Raw genomic sequence first — 8600 nt, forward strand, 5'->3', positions numbered from 1 at the left:
GAGTATCCAGAGAATGACTATCACAACACGTTTCTCACCCAATTCCCAGAGCCCATGTTTGCAGTGCAGTAGCCTACTCCGACCTTGCCTTTACCAGGCAAATTACATGAGCGACTCAGTATTCCTGTTGTGTCCGTCCCACATAGTCACCAAACTTGGGAGAAACTTGTCTTTCTTTTATGCATTTATTTGTCTTTGTCTTGTTTTGTTTTCCTGTATGAAAAAGGACCCCAGTATAAGTCAGGGAGGGAGGGAGACAACACATGCCCACCCTTTAGTGTAGAGAGATGGGAGGACAAGAGGGCAACCCTCATAAGGAGGAGCAGGGAATGCCATTTAAGGCTTAAGTTATCTCTGAAACATGCTGGAGGAGTCAGCCTCAGAGGAAGGCAGAGGCTGCCTTTCCAGTGAGGACTCTACTCAAGTGTCCAGAAGCAGGGACAGCAGCCACTCTGTTTCTCCCTCTGGGTCACCTTCTTCCTTGTACAGACAAGAGTGCTGCAAAGCTCAGAAGGCAGAGATCCACTTATATGGGTTAAAGGTCAGCATTTCCAGCAGCTGCTGCACTCCAGTCCTCTCCATCTCTGGCACCACTGACTGCACCGGCCAGGGCCCTCGAAGGGAAAAGGCTCCCTGGACAGAGCTACTTCTGGAGGTCACTCATATTCTGGAGGTCACTCATATTCTGGAGGCAACTTAAGGAGATCAAAGATCTTACCCAACTGGTCTGCTCCAGAGTTTGCACAGAAGAGAGGCTTTGACAAAACATTTCTTCAGAGATACAGCCAACACTCCATGCGTACACAACTGTTGCTTCTCTGGCTTCAGGTCTCTGTGAACAATGCTATTGGCTTGAAATAAGTCTAGGAGCATAAAATCTGACATATCAGATCCTTGATGATCTCAACTGGCAAGCTTGGGGGTGGGGGTGCTTTTTCTGGGAATGTCCTTAGGTCCTAGTCAATACGCTCAAACACTAGGGTGATCTTGATGTCTGAATCAGTATCACAGACATCCATTAGCCGTACAACTACAACAGTGGGATGCCCAAAGGTCTCCAGCCTCCTCAGTAAGACCACCTCACAAACTGTGCTGATGGGAAAGTCCCTCGAGCTCCTCCTCCATTCAGAACTCTCACACTCTTGAGGGCCACAGTAGCCACTGTAGGGACCTCAGACCTTGTACACCATCTCGTAGGTACCAATGTCAATTTCAGTCACTGGTTCCTATTGAGTAACTATTCTTGGAGCAAGGAATCCTTATTCCTGGCCAACAGCTGTAGAGGTGACCCTTTATCAGTGCCCAGGAGTCAATTCCTGCGGTGTCATAGACTGAGGATCAGTCCTGGGCAGCTGGGTGCTATGGGCCAGATCATAAACACAGGTCTCTTTGGGTTTTTTTTACAATAAGATTTTTCCATGTTGAGCTGGCCTTGCAGTGGCTGCATTTCTCCTGCCTCTGAGCCAGGATATAGGCACGCATCAGCACACTCTAAGAAATTGAATTTTCAACATTAATATGACTGACATCTTTTCCATTTATTCTAGAATGTGATAGCTCGTCTTCAAAGGGCAAGGGGGATACTTCATATTTCAGGCAGCTATAACCCAAAAGGAGTGAGCTCAGTTATTACTACTGTTAATAGGATGAAATTCTTTTCTTTCTTTTCTTTCTTTTTTTTGTGTGTTTATGTACGGTGTGTGTGTGTGTATGTGTGTGTGTACATAGATGTGTGTGTATCTGAGGTATATATGTGGGGTATATGTGTGTGTGTGTGTGTGTGTATGCACATAGGGTGTATGGAGTGTGAGTTATATGTCTATTTGTATATACATGATGTTAGTATTCTGTCTAAACTCCACCTCCACAGTTACCTGGCAACAGCCAGGTATGCTCCTCCCCACAGTTACCTGGCAACAGCCAGGTAGGCCTGCCCACTATAAAAGGGGCTGCTTGCCCCCTCCTCTCTCTCTTACTCTCTTGATCACATGCCTGTAGCTTCTCTCTGTCCCCTCCCCCTTCCCTTCCTCCTCTCTCCACATGATCATGGCTGGGCCTCTACTCCTCTACTTCTCTGCTTTCTCTCTCTCTCTCTCTCTCTCTCTCTCTCTCTCTCTCTCTCTCTCTGCCTCTACTACCCTCCTGGCTCCCCTCCCCATGCCCTGAATAAACTCTATTCTATGCTATACCGGTGTGTGACTGGTCCCTCAGGGGGAAGAGATGCCTTGACATGAGCCCTCTGAGACATCCCCTTCCCCCATACCTCTCCACACACCCACAGGACATACTCTTTATCTCTTTATCTTTTTTATAAAAACAACATATGGAGTGTGCGTATGTGTGTATTTGGCAAATGTATGTGAGTGTGAGTGTGCCTGTTTATGTTCACATGTGTTCACATGCAAGAATTCAGGTGTCTTCCTGCATTATTTTCTAATGTTTTGCCTTGAGATAAAAATCTTTCACCAAACTTGGATCTCATCTTTATGGCTAGACTGTGTCATTCCTGTGTTGTTTTAAAAACTAAATTCCAAACATTCGATTTTACCAAATGAAGACTCAGGAGTCAGGCACTGGGGTAAAAACCTAAATGCCCTTCAACTTAAAGACCCCCGTTTCTGTTTACTTAGGTTCACTCCCTGTCAGCTGGTTGCTTGCTCTGCTTCTTGACCTATGGTTGACTTTATTTAGCTCTTGGATTAAAGGTGTGTGCTAGGACTGAGCCACATCACACAGTAAATCCAAAGCTCTAGGATCAAAGGCTGAGCCACGCCACAATTAGAAACAGATTCTCACCGGGCGGTGGTGGCGCACACCTTTAGTCCCAGCACTTGGGAGGCAGAGGCAGGTGGATTTCTGAGTTCGAGGCCAGCCTGGTCTACAGAGTGAGTTCCAGGACAGCCAGGGCTATACAGAGAAACCCTGTCTCGAAAAACCAAAAAAAAAAGAAGAAAGAAAAGAAACAGATTCTTACAGTTCAAGATCTTGGGCTTCACAGTGTGATACTGAGAAGGCTAGGCTGACTCCATGATAGGCTTCAAATTGACAGTTCAGGAGACTAGGCCTAAGAACTAGGCAAGTCCAGGCAACTCCAGACAAATCAGTTACTAGAAAAAAGTCTAGGCTTCAGGCAACTAGTCAGAAACTGCCCTGCCATCAGAAGCTGCCCTCCGCCTGGCCTGAAGCAAGGACAATGGATTAACAACAGTTTCCAGACTTCCCCAGCAACAATTTCCAGCCCCCATGCCCCAGTAACAGTTCTAGAATGTCCCTAGAGATGAAACAAGATAAAAGGTTGCCTACCTCAGAATTCCCCTACTATGCCTTAAATTGGGTTTACGAGCTCACTTGGTTGTCTCCATCTTGGAATGGGAGACCCAAACATACTAGAGTTCTGCAGAATAAAACACTCTCAATTTTTACATACTATGTAAGTCCAGGATAACATTCTTTAGTGAATCATAGAAAGACCCTTACAATAAATATTCTGCAACACTCCTGGATCCTGGGAGTTCCTGGGACCCACCTGTCTCTGCTCCCCCATCCCTCCTTAGCACTGGGGTTATAAGTACATGCTGCCACACCCAGGTCTTACATGGGTTTTGACGAATCAAATTCAGTCTCTCATGCTTATACAGCAAGCACTTTACCCACTGAGACATCCCCCCTCCCCCAGCCCATATTGTTGTTTTTGAGACTGAACACCTGTGGAATGTCACAGAATACAACATTCCCACTGACAATGTCCTGCTAGCTCATAGCTGATGTTTTCTGCCCAGAACATCCATATTCAGGGTAGTAGTACTTAGGATGTTGTCAGATGAGATGGAGAAACTTCTCCTCCTCCAGTCTGATGTTCCTACCCAATGAAAATAATGTTTACAGTTTGCTCAGTTGTCTGAGCAAAAACCACTGTGATACTTAATCTTTATTGGCTTGAGAAGCACCTAGGAGATGCATAAAGCATACTTCCTTTCCATGCAGGATTTTATGCGGACTATAGATAGTGAGGGAGCCAATCTAATTAATGGGTCAATCCAGTGACAAATTCAAAGTTAGAATAGAGAGAATATTTGGAGTTAGAGGAAACAGATCACAGGGGTGTGAAGGAGGTGCCCTTGAAGGTCTTGGCACTGGCTCTGTCCTATGGCTCCTTTGCATTCATAGCTGCAATGAAGTGAACACTTTTGCTTTACCTCACGCTCTCCATCGTGATGCTCTGTCTAACCACAGCCCTTGAAACAATGGAGCCAGCTGGATCATGGACTGAGACCACCAAACCATAAGCTGCTGGAGCTTGTGTGCTGTGTATTCAGAAGCTGAGTTCAGTGCCCTAGTCCAGACTACAACCTGATCTTGGGGCACAGTATTAACCAATATTCTATAAAGAATGCCCCCCCCTACGTAGTCCCTGATTAGTTAACAGTCATAGGCTAGGACCTACGACTAGGCAGGAGAGAGAGGAAGGTAGGAGGGAGCTCTAGTAGGGGAGTCTCAGGTAGGGACCACAAAAAGGAGAGAGAGGTAGAAGTAGGAGATTGTCATGAGGCAGGATGGACCATGAGGCAGGATGGACCATGAGGCAGGATGGACCATGAGGATGGACCATGAGGATGGACCGTGAATATCATGGATTTGGTCTAACATTTGTATTATGTTAATTGGGTCTCCCAAATTGCACAAGAATCTGCACATAAGACACTGAGGGTCCCTACCCCCAGTTAGTTTTGATTGGTAAATAAATTTGACTGCAGCCAATAGCTGGGCAGAGAGACAGAGGCAGAACTTTTGGATGCTGAGCAAGGGACGAAAGGAAGAAGATATAGCCACCATGCCAGGAAAGGAGTAAAGACCAGGCCTGAGAGGTGCAGAAGAGAGAGCATAGCAATCATGTAAGAATCGGGGAAGAGTGGCCCCAGGCCCCACCCACACTGGGTCTAGGACAGCCAAGATGGAATATAGACTTTAGTAAGTAATAACTCAGAAGTATTGGAGAGGAGGTGTTAGCCACAAAGAAGTTTGGGAGTGTCCCAGCCATTGAGCTGATTAAGGGATATTAAAATATAAATATGCCTGTGTGTTTTTCATTCAGGAAACTAGAACATTGGGGCGGGTAGCAAGGAATGTGCTGCCACCACCACCACCAGGTGGGTTAGAGCACAGATTAATTGGCTACTGCAACACATGAGCACGTGGCCAAGAGAAGTTCACGCTGAGGACACACATGAATCAAAGCAAGACTCAGTTGGCAAGTATGGGGCATTTATCTGGTTATTAATTTCCTAGCAGGATTAGAATAGCTCGGAACCTGCTCAGCACAGTGTCAGCAACTTGTAAATAAAATACCAGGTTTCTGCATCTTTTATTTGGGACCTAGATGGGAAAGAGTGGGGCAGAAACTCACCATAAATTAACATCAACAGTGAGCCAAAATAAACCTGTCCTTCTCTAAGTTGTCACAGTCTTAACAACAACAAAAATCTGATGAACACAAACAGCTATTTCATTTTTTTAAGCTTTTAAAATTATTTTTAATTATGTGTAGGGGAGTTTCAATGTCACAATAGAGAACAATAAGGCACTTCAGTGTTTCTCTGTGACTGACTTATTTAACTTATCAAAATGTCCTCCAGATCCACTTGGTCTTGTCAATTTTTAAGTGACAGGATTTCATGATTTTTTTTTAAATGGCAGAAAAACTTTCCACATTCATGCATGCGTGAATATGTATATAATATATACATACATATATATGGATACAAACACACAAAAATAGAGGCATATACACACATCCATATTTTCTTAATCCACTTATTAGTTGATGGATATTTGATACCAGACTTTGTGGATAGTGGTATTAACATGGGAGTGCAAGTGTCATTCACACACACACACGCACGCACGCACGCACGCACACACGCACGCACGCACGTACATTTTCCAGAAGTGAGATGCTAGATCATGTAGTAAATATGGTTTCAGGATATTTTTTTTTTTGGAACCTCCATGATACCTGTATTAACTAACATTTCCAGCCACAGGAGTTCCTCTTCCTGGTTCTTATTCCTGTGGAGGCCTCCTTTTCCTCAAGCAAATAATGGCTGACAGCCCCAGTGCACACAACCAAGTCAATGGAGAATTCAATATGCTCTTTTATTCTTAATGACTCAAAATAAAACTAATAAGCACAGCTGACACTTATTGCATACTTAACATGTACTATCATCATGAGAAATTAAAAGACAGATGACACTCAAACCTTCCTAAGCTCACAGGACTGGAATTGAACGTCAGCAGTTGGATTTTGTTTTTTTCCTTTTCTTTCTTTTTTTCCTTCCTTCCTTCCTTCCTTCCTTCCTTCCTTTCTTTTCTTCCTTTCTGTTTGTATGTGTGTATAAATGTTCGTGTGTGTGTGTGTGTGTGTATGTGTGTGTGTGCGCAGTTCTATATGTGCATGTGAAGGCCAGAGGTTGATACTGTGTTTTTCTTGATTGTTCCGCACCTTATTTTTTCAGACAGGGTCTTTTATTAAACCTGCAGCTTTCTAACTGAGGCTAACTGGTTAGCTTGGCTGGCCAGAGAGCCCCAGGGAGCCCCTTTTCTGCCTTCTCAGCACTGTGATTGCAGGTACTTGCTACTGCACTCAGTTTTTTGGTTTGTTTTTGTTTTATTTAAACATAGGTTCTGGTGAACCAAAAAAGATCATCAGGCTTGGACAAAGTACACTTTACCCATTGTCACCTACTTGTCTCCTGATTGTAATAAAATACCTCAACAAAAGCAACTTGGGAAAGAAAGGGTTTATTCTGGCCCATAGTTCAGGAGTGCAGTCCACTGTGATAGGGAGCTAATGGCGGAAGAATTTGAGGAACCAGTTGGTCACATCATATCCATAGCCAAGAAGCAGAAAGAAATTCTAGTACTCAATCTGTCTGTATGTTTCTATCTCTGTCTCTCTTCCTCCCCTTCTCTCTCTTCCTTTCTCCCTCTCCCCCCCCCCTTCCCTCTCTATTTTATTGTCTATGGCCCCAGCCTCGGGTACAGTCAAGAGTTAAGATGGGTCTTACCACCTCAATCAGCCAAGTCTAGATAATCCCTTCCAGTGCCCAGAGGCTTATCTCCTAGGTGATTTTAGATCTTGTTGACAACATTAAGCATCACACGGGCTGAGTCATCTGATCGGTTCTGCCATAACCAGAGGCTATGTTCTCAGTAATACACTGTGCTAGCTCTTATCTTGGAAACAATAAAAAGGTGTGTTTGTTTTTCAGAAGTTTAACATCTGGTTTGATTCAAACAGTCTGTGTGCTAGTTATCTATTATCTCAGAGCATGGTATCCCCACAGTCTCTCCGCAAGACGTTGTCAAAAAGACGGTCCGCTGTCAGTCTCCCAAGACTCTAAAGATACTGAAGCACCTAAGATGATCTGTGAGCCCAAAAAACAGGGTGGGAAGAGGCAGGTGTATGCCTTGTGATCTCACTCAGAGTGATCTGGTTGAACCTGGTCTCAGAGTTGGTTTCGTGGGTCCTTCTGCCAAGAGCCAGCTGTAGCAAAGGTAACTGCTTGGCTAGTTACCTTTGCTTCCCAGTAGGTGACTGACAGCAGGATTCATTATTCCTGTTATTTGAATTAAATTGGTGTGGTGGTTTGAATAAGAATGCTTCCCCCCATTGATTTTGGGTCACCAGGGCGTGGCACTATTTGAAAGGGTTAAGAGGTGTGGCCTTGTTGGAGAAAGTGTGTCACTGGGGGTGGGGTTTCAGGTTTGAGTAGCCCTTACCAAGCCCAGAGCTCTTCCTGCTGCCTGTGGATCTCAATATAAAACTCCCAGCTACTGCTCCAGCACCATGTCTGTCTGTGTGCCACCATGCTTCCTGCCATGATGGAAATGGACCAACCCTCTGAAACTGTACAGAAGTTCCAATTAAATACCATGCTCTGCCAACTAGTGCTGGTGAATGCCTTTGATTCCCGCACTCAGGAGGCACAGGCAGGTGGATCTCTGTGGGTTCAAGACCAGCCTGGTCCACAGATCAAGTTCCAGGACAGCCATGACTGTTACTCAGAGAAACCCTGTCTTCAAACCCTGTCTTAGTGCAGTCTGCTTTTGTTGTAGACATCATGGGGACACAAGAGGGAAGATACTTCCATGGGGTAGCAATATCAAGAAGCAGGGACCACTGACTGCTGTCTTAGAGGCCTGCTATCATAGCTACTCCAGTTTGAATCCATTTAATATAAGATTTTTTGTGTGTGTATGCATGTGTTTGCACCTGTGGATGCATGTACTTGCATATGTATGTGTGTGTAGTAGCCAGGGGTTAACATTAGTGTCTTCCTTGGTCGTTTTCCATCTGAATTTTAATTTTTTTAAATTACATTGTGTGTGTGTGTGTGTGTGTGTGTGTGCGCGCATGACACTGCCACTACACGCATATGGAGGTCAGAGAAAGCACTGCTGGAGTCAATTCTCTCCTTCCTCCATGTGGATCCCAGAAATCAGCACTTTACTCACTGAGCCATCTTACAACCCCCTGTATTTTCTATTATAACATAAACTGGTATTTCTCTATGGTAAAATAAGATTTATTTTTACCT

The 8600-nt window shown here is 44.6% G+C and overlaps 1 pseudogene; it reads right to left on the reverse strand.

Annotated features, from left to right (window-relative positions):
• Positions 1-420: 420 nt before the first annotated feature.
• Positions 421-4210, reverse strand: LOC114627961 (annotated as a pseudogene).
• Between the last annotated feature and the right edge of the window lie 4390 nt (positions 4211-8600).

This window comes from Grammomys surdaster, unplaced genomic scaffold (assembly GCF_004785775.1).
Source record: "Grammomys surdaster isolate TR1022 unplaced genomic scaffold, NIH_TR_1.0 262, whole genome shotgun sequence".
NCBI lineage: Eukaryota > Metazoa > Chordata > Mammalia > Rodentia > Muridae > Grammomys > Grammomys surdaster.